Source organism: Cataglyphis hispanica, chromosome 5 (genome assembly GCF_021464435.1).
Source record: "Cataglyphis hispanica isolate Lineage 1 chromosome 5, ULB_Chis1_1.0, whole genome shotgun sequence".
Classification (NCBI taxonomy): domain Eukaryota; kingdom Metazoa; phylum Arthropoda; class Insecta; order Hymenoptera; family Formicidae; genus Cataglyphis; species Cataglyphis hispanica.
The window spans coordinates 6,975,730-6,992,406 of NC_065958.1; the positions used below are offsets into that span (position 1 = coordinate 6,975,730).

Sequence of the window (16,677 nt, forward strand, 5' to 3'; positions counted from 1 at the left end):
AAACATTAAGCTTTAATAAGTTTTTGAAAAATATTGATTGACATCTATTAAAAATTTTTACTTATTAATGTAAAACACAAATTTGAGAAATCTACGAAAATGTTCTTTTCTCATTTCCTCTGTAGTCTAGAATTGTTTAGAATATAATAAAAATTGGATGCGAGGGGCTTCTTTTGTGTGGAATTTTCTCGTAATATCGCAAATAGCGAGCAATTATTTTACCGTTTTATATTTGTTTTGGTAATATAAATATATGGGCGGTTATGAGAGCCGAAGTTTTTTGCGTAGAATTATTTTCTGGATGAAAAAGTAGCAGTGTGCTGCGTGACACTATTGTTTGAAAATATTATAATCTCAGCGAGGCTGATACAAAAAGCGATAAAGCTAATATTTTTTTTTACTAAAATATTTATGAGTTTGTTGTATTTGTAACACTGGAATTAATATACTTGCACATTTTAAATATATATATATATATATATATATATATATATATATATATATATATATATATATATATATGCATAATTAATAAATTATTTCTATAACGATACGTGATAAATAAATAACTCTCATTGCCGCTGCACTTTTTTTACCAAAATATTTATGAGTCTGTTATAACACCAGAATTAATACACTAGCAGATTTTAAGTTTTATATATGTATATAATTAATAAATTATTTTTATAACGTGATAAGTAAATCTCATTGCGCTATTTGAAATATTCCTGCAGCTGTTTCGGGAATATTCATAATTTAGCTTATAGAACGAGAGCCGAATGCAGCGTATTCTTGATAATCCTCTGGATACAATCAGCGAAAGAGAAGCTCAATTTCAACTGATAAACTGTGTGTGCGCGAATCATATACGAAAACGGATCTCATGTACGTTCAGTTGTGTGCGCGGTCGTCGTCTAAAATAATTATTTCTCGTCGGAGGCGAGAGAGGCATCGCCACTCGTTCCCGCGGCCACGAAAATTACCGTGGTCGAAATTAAAACCACTTGAATTCCCGCTTGTGCTCGCGATACGGACTGGAGACGATATTTTTCTGCGGCGCGAAAGCCCACTCGCGTTACAAATGCGCAAACGCGAGCTTCCGCACGATAAGAAGTTTTTCGCATAAGGTAAAAGAGGGACTTTCACACCACGAATCTAAACATTTAAACGACCCTGCCAACCCGCAACTTGGCATTCTCCCTTCTTTCGTTCAGTTGGTTTACTTTGAAATTTCTCGCGAGAAATAAAGAGAGAGAAAGAGAGAGATAGTTTCGAGAGAACTTCTCTGCATCTGCGAATCTCATTTGCAGTGACCGACATTCAACACGGTCAACGATCCTCGAGTAGCGGACGACGATGAAATAGAGAGACAGGGAAAAAAAAAGAAGAAAGAGCCAGAAGTACAAGACGAGAGCAAAAAGGCAGCCGACACGCTCGACATGCACGGGCCATATTTTTCGCTCTCTTTCTCTCTCTCTCAGACTCCTCTTTTCACTCCTCTTCGTCCTCTACATCGTCGATCGTTTGGTGCAACACTCTACATCGCGGTAAAAAAAGAAAGCGCACGCCAGTTGTTTCCATTCGACGGGCATCGAATCGTAGCGCAAAACAAACCACCCTCGCCGATTGGAGCCCCTATTTCCAGCCACCACACCGAACGAGACTTGCAAAGCTCGTTTATAAGGTAACTCGTTGAAATTCGCTCTTGCGAAACGCACCGAAATAGCGAGTTGCACGCTTTATTCGAAAGATACACGCTCCGAACCCGGGTCGTTTTATCGGATCGAGCTTCCTCTCTATACATATATCTGCGAGACATCGCGTTTTTTCCTTTTTTTTTTTTTTTCACCGTTCGTTCCCACGGTTGGCCGCGCACGGGAATCGGCGTGTGATGGTAATGGTTTTACCGAGTCTAATTGTCGCCGAGAAGGAGTGTCGCGCGTCCAGATGAAATTTACGGAAGCGATACCATCGTCTCCACCGATTTCAATGTATATACATGTATATACCTATGTGTCAAGGAGACATATATATTTACATGGACATATATATAGGACTCGCGTATAGAAAGCCATTTAATCTCACGGCGGATTTACGTGAAACAATCGGGAGAGAAAGATGCATGCTAGTAATTTCTAGAACTTCTCTACTCTGCGTCGGTGGCCAATTAAATGGGCTTTACATTATCATGACAGAATGATGTTTTTACTATACTTCCTGTTTTTACGCAGCGTTAAAGAGAGTTACGGCGAGAGGAAGCCATCACAGTGATACAATATTTCCGTCCAATAGAAACATACATATATGTAGACACTTAACGCGTTTTCAGAGTATATATATATATATATATATATATATATATATATATGATTATTCCGCGTGCACATGCCAAGTCTCGCGAAAAAAAAATCGAGCGTTCCTGTACGTGCTTAAAGGGGAATATAATAGAGAAGAAAGAGAGACGTTTGCGTTGGACATAAGATTATTAAAAATTATTGACGTCAATAATTTCCTGCGATTAAAAATACAGATATATCACTTTCTTATCTTTCTTATCACTAGAAAAAGTTCAATACTCAACGAATGACGTGCCACGTATACTTTTAACTTCGAGATTGATTGCACGAGTGATCGTCCACACACTATCGATAGATACATCAAAACCTTGGGTTGAAAAAATTGAGTCATTTCTAAATTAAAAAAAAAAAAGATATGATTTACGTTTGGCTAAAACTAAGATTTATTCGTTTGTCATCAAAATTCGTACCGTGTTTTTTTTTTTTTTTTTAATAATTTTATTATAATTCCGAAGAATAATATTTTATCTCGACCGGCTTATTCTTCCAAGTTATTCCACTTTGATCTTCGAGGATGGCTTAATTTTCGTATCCGCGAGACGAACGGTGCAATACGTTTTGACATTTTACCGCCGGGTTTCGTAGCCGCGAGGCAGATAACTTTTTATCTCATCTTTCTCTGACTATTACGTTACCTCAGTAATCAGTATGAAACATCGAGAATAGCGTAGTAATACGATGCATCCTTTCAACGAAGCACGCGCGCGCACAGATACACATACACACACACACCACACACACACACACACATACATATACACGCACATACACGTAGAACAGTCGACCGATGTAACGCAACAACCAACACCTACAGATCGGGCGCACGCGAATTTCGGTCAAGATGAGTGAGCAGGCGGCATCGAGTAAGCACGTCGAGCGTCAGCACATCGGGTAGACACGAGTAGACGAGAGGACGACGAAGAGAAAAGCGGTAACGTAAGCGAAGGTGGCTAGAATTCGCGTTCGTGGACCGTGACCGCTCGTATACCCTCCCAGTCGGCGAGAAAGCCGAGGACCCGTATAATGGCTCACGTAGGTGAACCCGTGCACGCGGCTGAAATTTAAACCACCACCACCACCACCACCACCATCACCACCACCACCACCACCACCACCACCACCACCATCACCACCACCGACACCAGCAACCACTACTTTACTCTACTACACATACACTAGAGAGCACCCACCAGTTCAAGCATCCACATACTACTGCCGCCACTGCCACCGGCGTATCACCACCCACCCTTTGCTACGTGATGGTACGAGAGGGAAAAAGAGAGCGAACGATACGAATAGAGTGACAGGAAGGAGAGGCGGAGTTGAGGGAGGCTAGCAACCCCCAGACCGGCATCGCCGTCGTTTCGTCACGGAATCCACGCAGCGGATCGGTCGCCCCGCGCGCGCATTCCGATAAAATTCGGCGAGTTCCTCTCGCGGCTTCCCTTCGCCGGACGAAGATCGGCGAGGACGCACACACAGCTTTACGTGCGTCGCGCGTGCTGCGTGTACCAAAATGGTGAAGGTCGGCGCGGCGCTGCCCGGCTCGTTTTCACTCGCGGCTCGCGGAGGGAGATGAAGGAGAGAAAGAGAGAAAGAAAGAGAAAGAGAGAGAGAGAGAGAGAGAAAGAGACGGAGAGGGAGTCGGTCGCTTTCAGCTTTTGGTCCAGACAGAGAGAACGCGAGGACGGATAAAAAGAGATACGCGGAAAGAGATACGTGCGGAAACAGGAGACGAAGAGAGTGGAGAGAGGACCTCGTCGACGCTTCGACCGGGCGCTCCTCGGCCCTCCTCTGTCGCACGACGACTGAATCTTCGGGGTGGACTGGGGAGGCTGCGCGCAGGGTCGACCCCGCTCGTTCCTGCACCCCTGGCCTGTCTGTGCATCGCTTGCCTATCGGCCAGTGGTGGCGGCGACGCGAACTACGGGGCGGACAGGGATGCTGTTTTAGGATTTCTCATTGCAACACGACGACGCATTTAGATCCCCAATGGGCAAACGATGATGAAGTTTGATGATAAAGCTGTTATAAATATTAATGGTGTGATATACGGGACGGTTTAACATGGAAGAATGCCGGCGTAAGCGCGTCGTGCTTGCCCCGTTACTGTCCGTCGTAATTAATTTAGGCATTTTTTTTCGTGAACGATCAAGTTCCTTGATGATCAAATAATCGAGCTTAAATATTTCGTAGCGTCTCTCAACATTAACAAGTTCATTGAATTCAATAAATAGTGATAATTCTAATGTTTAATTATTCGTATTTATTATCGATGATATATATGTTTAAATAGGAATCGTGATATTAACGTTTAAAGGTAGAAATACTTTTATTTATTTATTGTTAGTTAAATCTTTTCGATCTACGTATTTTTTCATTAAACAAAAATTGCGAAATCGAGATCAGTCAGAACTGCTATTGACTGTTCCGAGTATTTTTTAATCAAAAATATTGAGTTCTATCTGATAAGTAAATTAAATGAGTATCAATCCAGTCAAAATAAAAAGTCATAGAGCGATTAAAATGTAAATATATATTTTATTGCGTTCATTATTTTTACTCGGGTAACAAAGTAATCTTCGCATTTTCCTTTTTACATTGACTGACGTATGTACCTACGTTCTGTAAACAAATAATAATAGATTGTTATTATACGTGCGCAAGGTACACGTTTTACGTATTAAGATATATATTTAAAAATAGACAAAAATTTTTTATTTTACATTATATGTATAATAGATGGACATGTAATATTTAATAGATTATAATAATATACAATTATATATATTTTACATCAATAAAATTTTATCGATATACCCCACGGCGAAATATTAGTTCATTGTATAAATATCGAGTATAGCTATATATTCAGATATAATATTACCTTGGATATAATTAGATCTGTATTTGGCGTAGGCAGCCAGCTTGTTTATTCCAGGAGTAATAATAACTGCGCTGACCGAGTCCATATAATGCGTACAGATACTGTTACCTATTGCCGCTACTTATTAAACTACAGATATATTTGATAAAAGCAAGATAATATTAATAAGCGAGTACATAATATCGTTGAACGAAATTATAACTTTGGCCATTATTGAAAATTACATGTACGACTCGGAGGAAGAAGAGAACTAAAAGTTTGCTACTAGTGATAAAAGCAATGTTATTGATTATTTTGAGAGAAGATGGCTTGTTCGCTAGATTTTTTATTGTCTAATATTGGATTACCCTCTTTAATAATTAGCTCGAATATTGTTTTCGAATGGTGTTTGATTCAGGAATGATCACATATTTACGTTGAAACAAAACGTCTCTATCTCTCTCTCTCTCTCTCTCTCTCTCTTTTTCGAATTTGCCTCCAGGTTACTGAATAGTTGAAACGGGGACACACTTGTTAAAAGATACTGGACGATTTGTTTTCGCTTGAAAAATTGTTCGAAATATTAGAAATAAGAGGTAGAAAGTATCAGTATTTAAGTATCTAAAACTTGAGTAACGGCGATTTAAGGATGCAATATTACGTTGACATAATTTTCCGTTGTCTACTGAGAGTGCAGAATTGCGAAAAGAATAACGGAAATGCGGTTAAACTATACGCATTGCCTGTTTTGTAACAAGCTTAAGCTCTTATATATTATCCATATGAAACTTTCCCTTTAAACATTCAATATGTTTAGTAAAAGCGATTTTTTGCAAATTATTAGTTAAATACAATGTTTCTATTTTCAATTGTTATTAACTACTCAACTAGCAACACTATTTCAGTTGCAATCTTTAATTATGATTGCGATAAGTTTAATGAAGTTGGATATATTTGCAGTTTAACGGGCGCATACACATTATTCTTGTGCTGCTTTTTTCCCTATTTCTCTCTCTCTCTCTCTCTATCTCTATCTCCATCTCCATGTTTTTACTTTCAATAAAGTTTAACAGCGAAATTCGCCAAAGTCAAGCGATATGGTCCCTCGAGCGTTTTGTTAGCGTAATGGCAATTTAAGCATCTCGAGAGTGAGTCGGTGGGCTTTACCTTGCATAGTTTTTCGGAATGCGGCGAATTTTTGTAAGACGTGAACCGCGAGGAAGATGACGCTTACCCGCATCCTCGAGAGGGCCATTTCCGTTTTCCCTGGGCGTTTATCGCGCACGTGCGGCAATTTCAAGCAAATTGTTTGTAGTAAAGCTTTCGCGAAAAATGAAACGAGCGTATTAGCTCGCAAAGGAAGTCTATCTACTTTGGTTTGCGGATATCAAAGCTGGAAATTTACATTTGCCATCGGTAGACACGCGCAAATATCTTTCTCACGATGATTAAAAAGATATTAATTTTCTTTTGAAATTTTTTACAAAATAACATTAAAATTATCTTGCATTTTATTATGCATTCTTTACGTTTTTAGCTTTGCATGAACGCATGCACGCATTTATGTACTATAATATGATTTTCACATATTAGAGATCTATTAAACTGGCGTTAAAACGTGTTGGGCTGCATAATTAACACCTCGTTTATAGGATAAAATTATCCGTAAATATTTACTAGTTTCGAATCCATCCTGGAATTCGTTAAATTCATGGGACGTGAAATTAATAATGCGTTCCAGCGTCATTCTATAGGCAGAGATAAAGTCACACGCGCGGATGATAATAGATCAATAATAATAATTCGCACATTTTGATGAAAATTAGCATGAGGTTGCACAAGCGTGGACTTTAAAGTGGAACGCTTGTGATATCCCATTGGAGGATACGACAGGGTGATCTATTTTGTGAGCCCTTTGTGCTCACCGAAACTGCTTCTCTGCCGCCTGGCCGACGGAGCAGACAATATTTTCTTCCTCTCCGTCTCTCAAATTTACTCCGCCCCGGGGAAATGTTGCAGAAACATAACTAGAAATAACACGCGATGTATCTGCAGAAAGAATATGCAATGAAATTACAAGGAAAGAGCTTTTAACAACTGTTCTTGGCTCGCGACTCGGAGAGACGTGACGCGAAACTTTCTGTACTTCTTTACTAGGTTTTTTTTTTGCCGTCAAAGTTTCCGATTCCATCCTAAGTACACGCCAATTATTCGGTCGATGCGGCGTTATTGGCGCGCGACCCGACCATTGTCTCTCTTTCCCGTACAAATTTACATGTCCTCGGGGAAATGTCGAAGGAGCACGGCGGGAGATAAAACGGTATACCGGCAGGAGTCGAACTGCACGCGAAGTCGAAGTCGCATAAAAATTATTTGTGCGATTCTCACACGAGAGGATCCGCGCGCGCGCGCGCGACCTTTTCCGCACGACTCAATTTTCAGCGTACAATTTCCAACCGAATAGCCGAAGAGTTGCGCTCGTGAATCGATTAATCGACTATTTCATGCAAGAATTAATAAAATCGATGCCACGAATCGCGGGGCACGATTTCGATAGAAATGCCTCGTAATGACTCGTTGCTGCCTTTCGGTATTATTCCTCGCTTCTGAAAGTGCGCGTACGAACCGTTTTCCACATCTTCCCGGATTCGTCCAAAATTTACTTTACCTCGGGGAAACGTTGGCGCGATATGAGCACGGCCGATATAAAACGTTATGCTGAAGGGATACGTTGAGAAATTACCGGCAACTCGCACGGTCCGGTCCTTAACTCTCGGATCTCGCACCCCGAAGTACTTTTAAAACCTTCGCCGGTTTAAATCTATCGATTCCGCGGACAATATTTCCTTCCACGGGCGAATATTTACTTCACCCCGGGGATACGTCGGGGCTGTAAATCGCAGCGTAACGACACGGAGGATATGTGCGCGCAATAAAGTTAGACCGCGAATTGATGCGCCAGCGAGTGCAAACGTAGTGTCCTTTGTCCTTCGCAACATGTTATACCGATACTTAAAGAGAGATACACACTATTTCTCTCTCTCTCTCTCTCTCTCATCTCTTTACTATTCTTTCTTATTATTTGGAATTTGCGCTTAAAAAGAAAAAAAAAAAAAAGAAATAGTAATACATTTCGATTTATTGTATCGTTGATTATATATATATTTTCATATATGTTTATATCATCTTTGTATTTAAATTACTTTTTCTCATTTTATTGGCAAACATGATTGTCATAAAATATATGCTAATCGAAAAGTGATTTACGACAAAGACATTTTGTATCAGAAATTATTAACTGTGTGCTTCACAGTAAAAGGAAATTTGTGGGATAGTGTCAAGATCTTTCTGTGAAATCATATCTCTAAAATGTTCCATATAAGAGAGCATGAGCTATACATATATGGAGAATATTTTTAAGATATTCATGTGTAATATAATCTTACATATATATACATTATAATATCTCTATTGAGACATATACACGTACATGTCTGTATTTTAACGCCTATCAAAGAATATTGCAACTTTCTTTTATAATTCTTTATCTAAAACATATCTGAATATATTTCATACAAAAGAGAAAGCTCTTTAGTGTAAAATATTATTGAAAATCTCAGTGTAATATATTTATTAGAATATCTAGTAATATATATATGCATACGTGTATTATGAAAAAAATTAAAAGATATATATTTTAAATTTTCAGAATAATCTCCGTATATACATATATAATCCCAAATTTCCATTGTTCCATTAGCCAGCTATTTTTAAATTTGAACGAAGGATACATTCCTCGTAAAAAAAAAAAATTTCCATGGCAAACGTTTTTTTTTCTCCCCAATACCGAGGTATACATCATTAAGTTGCATTAAGTAGGAAAAGATTAACGTGAGCAGGGAGGAGGGTCCCGTCGCGTCAATCATCCCCCATCTTCGTGTACATTTCCGGCTTTCGACTTTCGCCCACAGACATCCTCAGCCGTGTACATTGACCTCTCAACAGAAGAAAGACGAAGTTTATAAATATTTCGCCGCGGTTTTCACCCTCTCGCCGCTATCCTGACGCGGATAGAAAGCGATGTTTGAAGGGCTCCGCCCGGTCGGTCCGGCGGGCGGTATACACTGGAACACGTTAAAAAGCTCTTCCTTCTGTACGAGGGGTCGATAAAGAATTTCTCGACCGGAGGAACGTGTATGTTCATGTAGACAAGAATGGACGGTGGTTTTTGGCGCGGCGGTATGCGCATACTCTCACGCTGTACATACATAACTAGAATTACTAGAATTGGAACGGAAAGTTTTACGGCGAGAAATCTGCTTGAAAAAATTTCGCGACAGCCGCTCCTTTAATTACGCGATATTGCGGGCCTCTGTGTCAGCAGCGAATGTTTCGCGCTGCTAAAGAGCTCTTTGTGCCGCCGTGTGTAAATACACGACCCTTGGTGATCCTCTGTCACGATTCGGAATTCCTTGATCCGGCGAGCTACTCCATCCGTTTCCGGACACGCGTGTACGCGCGGCGCATAATTACCTTTTCTGAATGCTCGCTTCATTCGAATGCATTTGATCGGATCGGCACAAGAATGGCCAATGCTGTGCTCTTTTTAATGAAAGCAACTCGGAGAGCGGCGTATTTTTCTAGAAGCAGCGACAATTTATTCTCGATCCTTTTCTCTCTCTCTCTCTCTCTCTCTCTCTCTCTCTGAGTAGTTCTTTCATAAGTACATTATGTTAAAAAATGCAGCAGTATTATATGCCGATAATTTATGTCAAATCTGTAATTTTATTATTATTTAATTTAATTTGCGCGATTAAGATATCATAACAAGTTTACACTTTCTATCCACCTAATGCATTGACATAAAAAAAAATGTAAAAAGAAATAACGGTTATTCACAATTTTTTATTCAAAAACTTATATTTGTGCCTTTTGTCTACTCTTAAGAAAACTGTTTGTTATAACTATAAACATTAAAAATATTCCCCGCGATTGGATAAGTCAACATCACATAATTCTCATCGTTAACATGTCGTATCTGTGATTTATGGCGCAGTGTTCTTTAATAGCGCCTAATATTCTTAAGAATATTACGGTGGCAGCGGCACGGTAAAATTTAAGCATGTCCTTTATCTCCGAATATAAATCAGGGCTGTATAATTTCTACCGTTAATATGCCGTTTTAATAATTTAACTCAGTTCACTTAAAACGCTCGCGAGCAAGCGGCCTTTGCGTTAAAAAATTCGAATGCCTGCGGATATAACTGACTTCATCCAATATTAATATTGTATTTCAGTATTCCGAGCAATTTAACGGAAAGATACATGCTCGATATACAAAGTTATATTATCTTTTATATGAAAAGAGTAAAAGAGTTAATGAATCTCTTATATAATCTCCCGGCGCACCCAAAATATTAACTCTTCTTGAAGAGAAAAGTTGTTTCTCTAACGAGGAGAAGAGATTTTAGGGGGATTAGAGAAACGAATGAAGCAAACAAAAACATCCGAGTCTGATTGTCGGATAAAGGTTAACGCAATCGCATGCACCTCGCAAACCCCATTATCGTTTCACCCGAGCTACGACTTATTAACGCTTAATGCCCGCGTCGACGTCGGAAAATGGTCGGAAGCCGACGCTCCGACTCAGTCTGGTAGCAGACTGTTCTGCGAATTCAGGAAAGAGAGAAAGTTAGTTTCGAACAACCATAACCGCATGCGGAAATGCACGCGAAAATGCGTGGATATGCAGGTGCGATCTCAACGCGAACGTGACTCGACATTGACGTAACGATACGATGCGCTCGAGTAACCAGCCGTTTTCGACGTGTGCAACAACTCTCTATCGATGATCGATACAATCGAAGGGGGTAGAGGCGGATGGGGCGGAATTGGTGTCGACTGTACGAGAGCGGAAAAGGCACCAGCACCGGCAAACGTGCGGATGCACTCGCGATATATACCGACGCACAAAAGCTTGATGGTAGGTGGATATTGAGACGGAACTGGAATCTGTTTGTTTGCTCGAAATCTGCGCCGTTAAATGATGTTTTCATAGAGAAAGCGACTTGACGGTGCGATATTGGACGGATTAATGGGAAAAAATCCGTGGTGGCGCGACTCGATTCGCGAGCGGTTTTAAAATCCGAGGACGCCGTAATTGCTTTCTCGTCCGAATGCAATCCTTTTTTTTTTTTTTAAGACTCGTTTTTTAACCGCTGAGCACTGGTTCTCGTACAATGTGTACAATGTCGCAGACAGCACTCGACAGAAAGGTTGTGTCGTTTCTTATATCGTTATCCCCGGAACACTTTCGGAATGCAACTTATAAAATCGACAGTGGGGCTTAGCTCAGGCTAAGAACGCCGTTTATGGTCTATCGATTTTATACGCATACGAGCGAGGGTCGTCGCCGTGTTTTTGCTTATGGTGGCCTTAGCGACGATAGAAGATACACGCGCGAAATGTAATATCTTCTTGAGAACACTTTTGAAAGGTTCGAGATGCGCCGCGTAATTCTCAAAAATTATTTTCGACGTTGTTGAAGAAGAGAAGCGTTTCACAAAGTAAAATCAAAGTTAAAAATTATGATTATATGTTCTATCTATTAATTGTTAGATTCTCTCTCATGTTTTTAGATTCTTTAATGCAAAATATATTTTTCTTCCATAATTTCCGAGGAATTTTTACAGTTTGTCGAATGTCATTTATTAAACGTGTAATGAAAGTAATATATCAAAATTTTTAGAGAGAGTACATTTATGTTTTAAATATCAGATTTAAAGACGAGAATATCAAATATCGTGTGTACACACGTATGCACATACGTAAATGAGTAGAAAAACATAACAATATCTTTAACAATATTATATAATTTTATGCAATATTATAAATTTTAATAATATTACAAATTTTAATATTATAAATTTTAGTAATATTACAAATTTTAATAATATTATAACTTTAAAAATATTATAAATATTTTAATCAAATATTTCTTGCTTTTTTATTACCAAAATTATTAAGGTCTAAATTATAAAGTATAATAAAAAGGTATGTACTTAGAATATAAATAATATTGTTATATGGTAGTCTGACATATAGTGCAAGTCTACTTTCTCGATATTCAGCCGAGCGATATGAGCTAAGCGTACGTACGCAATGAGAGTGTGGGAACAGCTGTTGCATCCTGTGCGCGGACGATTTAAGACGCGCTTCATATGCATTCCGCGTACAAGCCAAGAAACGGGGATGAAAACGTACAACTCCGCTTAAACAGGCTCAAGGTTATATACCCTCGCATGGGCATAATTGTTTTCCTTAAGACGACGTCGGTCTGGCAAAATCGCATAACATCTAAAAATAATAGCGTGCTATTTAACCTGCGCGATAAATTCATCCATATTATTTTGCATTAGTATGCGTACTTTCGGTGCAAGAAAATGTGATATAATATTCTGATCCTGGGGGGAGGAGGCAATTTTTAAAGTGTTAAGATTTTTTTCAGCGACAATTATCCCACAGCGAAGTTAAAGCAAAGAGACAAGTCTTTTTTGAGCGTAATTAGAAAACTTACTTATTAAGTTACTTTAATATTTCGGCTCCGCAAGATCTCTGAACAAAGTTGAAAATGTCGGAACGTTTTCAGGAAAATTTTATCGTTTCCCTCTCTCTTTCTTTCCTTCTCTTTCTCTTTCTCCCTGCCCTATCTCGCACCAGAGAAAAAATTCCGTTGCGTGCAACCCGGACCGACTTGTTTCTGCATTTGTAAAATATGTAAATTAAAATTGCTCTGATTCGTTCCATCCACTGGTCCGTAAACTATGACATGGGTGTAAATCACTGAAGCGATATTTTTTGATCTCATACACATGACATTGCCAGTTTCATCATTTTTTCCATGACTTAAAAATATATGGAATAATTTTTGGCATAAAAATTATTATTGCTTTATTAATATTTTCCGTGCAAAATTGTTAGACATATTAATCATGCATTAAAAGTATTTTTCCGAGACGACAAAAAGTCTGGTATAAATTTTAATCTCTCTCTTTTTTCTCTCCAATCGAAAATTTAGTAGATTGAACAATGCGACGTAACAAACGACTTCAACTTCTTCTCTTGCTTTGAATTACGATCAATTTTTCAAAATAGTTTATTATACAAACGTTTCTCTCTGTTCAATATAACTTTATCTCATTTTATTCAATGATTCTCTCTACTGTTATTTTATAAATACCCTTTAAAAGTGTAGTATAACAGAATATTCGATGAATAGTATGTCATTTAGATGAAGAACGGTTTTTACCAGACAATCGAATTTTCCTTCACAATACTGTTTTCAACTGTGCGTGCTGATTGAACGGTAACATCAAAGACATTAGTTGAGCATCAGAAACGCTCTTTTCTGGTAGGCTATCATAACGATCTTTTTTTACCAATCAAAATCTCGCAGCTAACGAACCGTGATACAGACATTTACTAAATTTCGAAAAAAGACATATTTAATTATAAAATATAATTAATAAAAGCGTTCTATTGCAAGCGTGATGAAGTATTTTGAGTTTTACTTTCAAAGTTTAATTTATTTAAATGCGTCGTTTATGTATTTATTTTTATCATAATATATATAGAAGAAAAAATCCGAATATACATATAGAAAGAAATGCAAAATATCATACACAAAAAGCAACAATGCTTTATAATATATCATAATGTTTTGAAACTGCAATTGTAAATAAAGATTTTGACAAATATAACGCGCGGATATATTATAATCATTAATATTTATTTTTCATAAAAGAAATGCTCTTCATTTTTTAATTTGATGCGATACTCCATTTAATAAATCTTCATAGCATACAGTGCCATTTTTCCAGTGTAAGCAAGCGCGCATTAATGCCGATTCGCTATGCGTATACATTATTCTAAATATTCTCCATGCAATGATTAACCAAACGGCTATCAATATTAATCGCACTAGTATTGGATGTGATTTCAATTAGTGTAAACCGACTATCACGCAGTCACTGTGCACGCCAACGAGCGATGGTGCAATTATGGTCGCACCTTTTACTCCAATGTACATCTATTATAGAGTGCACCGTGGAATACTGCAGCTTTGCTACTACTGGCAGGCCAGATTTATTACTCATGCGCCCTTTGAAATATTAATACGGACTTCGAGGCCTTGTTTCAAACACCCTTTCCTTCCCCTTTTTGGCGCATCTAGCCGCTCGCGAGGCGAAGAAACCGACGAGGAAATACGCGGCGCGTCTCGAAGTCGGCAGCTTTGGCCGCAACTAACGATTCTCCGGCACAGCCGGTACGAAAATAAACTATTTATGAATCATTCTGGGAATGCACGCATAAAACTCCCTCCTTCTTTGCTTCTGTCCTGTCCGCCTTACTCTCCCTTTAAACGACCGCAACGCGTGGTGCGCGCACGCGGTACACTTACCGCGACGCACGAAATTTTATTTCGGTAAAGTGTCCCATCGTCTTACTTCCCTCGCGTCGTACAGAAAGCTTTTAACGTGCTTGTCACGAACGAGCAGACTTTTATCGAGTATATATATTTGTATTTAAAAAAAGACAGTTTTTGAACGGGATTCTTTAACGATACCGGAGAACGAAACGTTTCTCGGTCGAAACTCAGGTTAATTGTCTCTAAAGACTTTATAGCGCTAATGAAGTTTACTTAATCTTGCAAAAAAAATGTTGAACAAATTATTTTTATGAATGTCAAAATTATTGCATTAAAATTTTAATCATTAAAAATTATTGTGAAGAAAGGTTGAATTTTCGCCATAATAGTTGTAGAAACATCAATAAATTTGATATAATAGATATATAGAAGTGTCAATAAATTTCATTTAAAAATACACAATACATATATTTTGCTTTTATTCGATAAATAACTCGCAATGTAAGCACGATATAGCCGTTAGTCGATCACACAAGCATAATCCGTAGTTAATTTTTCCATCATATCAACGTGTACTCACGCTCTGTATATTTTCTTCAGATTATCCAAACAAAACAGTACACTACATTTATAACTACCAAGCTATAACCATAAAAAAGCATGCTACAGTTTATAACAAAGACTGTTTCAACTGAATTTTCATAAATATACATACGCTTTGTTGTTCGTTAATTGATAAAATAAAGATGGATGGAATCATTTATTTGCCGCCGTTGATAAAAGTGATTTCTCGTTGCTGATGGCACCACTCTCTGTGCCAATTGTAATATGATTTTTATATCAAGAAAATAATAGTATTTTTTGATTTCTTGAAAGTATAACGACAAACGTAGAGTGAAAATTTATAATTACTATTACATTCTTTAAACGCACACATTTATTAGTTCAAAAAATATATTTGATATATTCAAATCTCGTTTTGTAAAAGATCGTAGATGATATGATTCTACGAACATGTGTTATTAAAGTATTTTCAACTGATGGTAAACTGCTAGTTCAACTTCAATGCTTACCACTCGGAGGAAGCTTTAAAGCTCTTCGCGCGTACTAGACTTGGCTTTTTATCAACCAGCTACCCATAGCTGGTCGAGAAGAACTTGAATTGGTTTCAAAGTCAGTGATGGTAGGTAAATGACAATTAATGATCGTCAGTTGAACGGGCAAGATAAATACTTTTGCAGTTAATGGTTACGACGAGGGCTTTTCAAAAAAGCTTTTCAAATTAGCACTTTAGCGATGACTTTATCAACAACTGCCGATATCGTGTTCGAATGTTGGTCCTCGTAGAGATTAAAAGCTATTTGACAAAGTTAGGATTTTTATCGAGATATTTTTTTCACTCAAACGATAGATATATATGTGCCATGCATAACAACGTGCGTACTGCACATATAGCGAATATTTTCGAAACGTTGATTTGAAAACCTTTTATTTACGATTCTCCAAAGGATTTAATAGAATCTCACTTTTTTCGGTTTTGCAAAATGGAGTAAACAAAATCAATAAAATTAAAAACTTTTCAAACAAAATATGCCGTACATACGATTAAATATTTTGCGTAAAAATGCAAGATATTCATAATAAAATTGTTATGAATAATAGATGAAGACAGAATTTTTAGAGAGAATTTTTTTTTTCATATTTATCCAAGCAAGTCTCGCGTGAATATCGAATCTTGGCCGTTAGCGGGACGAGACTGATCGATATATAATGTGTTTACCGCAAATAGAACCGCAATGAAATGATAACGATCTATGGATAACGGCATGCTTATACTGCATCTCTACGTAAATTACACGGATATGAGCTCTTACCGCAGATGCTTGGTCCTGTAATTCACGGCGCGTAATCCAGTATGGTTTTATACTTTTGGACGAGAGATGAAGTGGCTAGGGGATGGGACAGTTAAGAGAAATTTGTGTTGATCCTAGGCAACTAGCGAGCTCGCATTATATGCATTGTTCGTT

At 37.9% G+C, this 16,677-nt stretch overlaps 1 protein-coding gene across 10 annotated transcripts in view; it reads right to left on the bottom strand.

Annotated features, from left to right (window-relative positions):
- Positions 1 to 14,512, bottom strand: part of LOC126849942 (chondroitin sulfate proteoglycan 4) — a 51,128-nt gene extending 36,616 nt beyond the window's left edge. Inside the window, exons 1-2 of one of the 10 annotated variants that reach the window (XM_050592395.1) lie at positions 4,114 to 4,207; positions 984 to 1,051 (exon numbers count right to left, since the gene is read on the bottom strand). The gene's annotated coding sequence lies outside the window, so the exon portion shown is untranslated. Of the gene's footprint in view, positions 1 to 983; positions 2,337 to 2,992; positions 3,424 to 3,531; positions 4,208 to 14,292 lie in introns of those variants that run through there. The other 9 variants (XM_050592394.1, XM_050592393.1, XM_050592389.1 and 6 more) reach the window with 9 other exon arrangements.
- Positions 14,513 to 16,677: the final 2,165 nt, after the last annotated feature.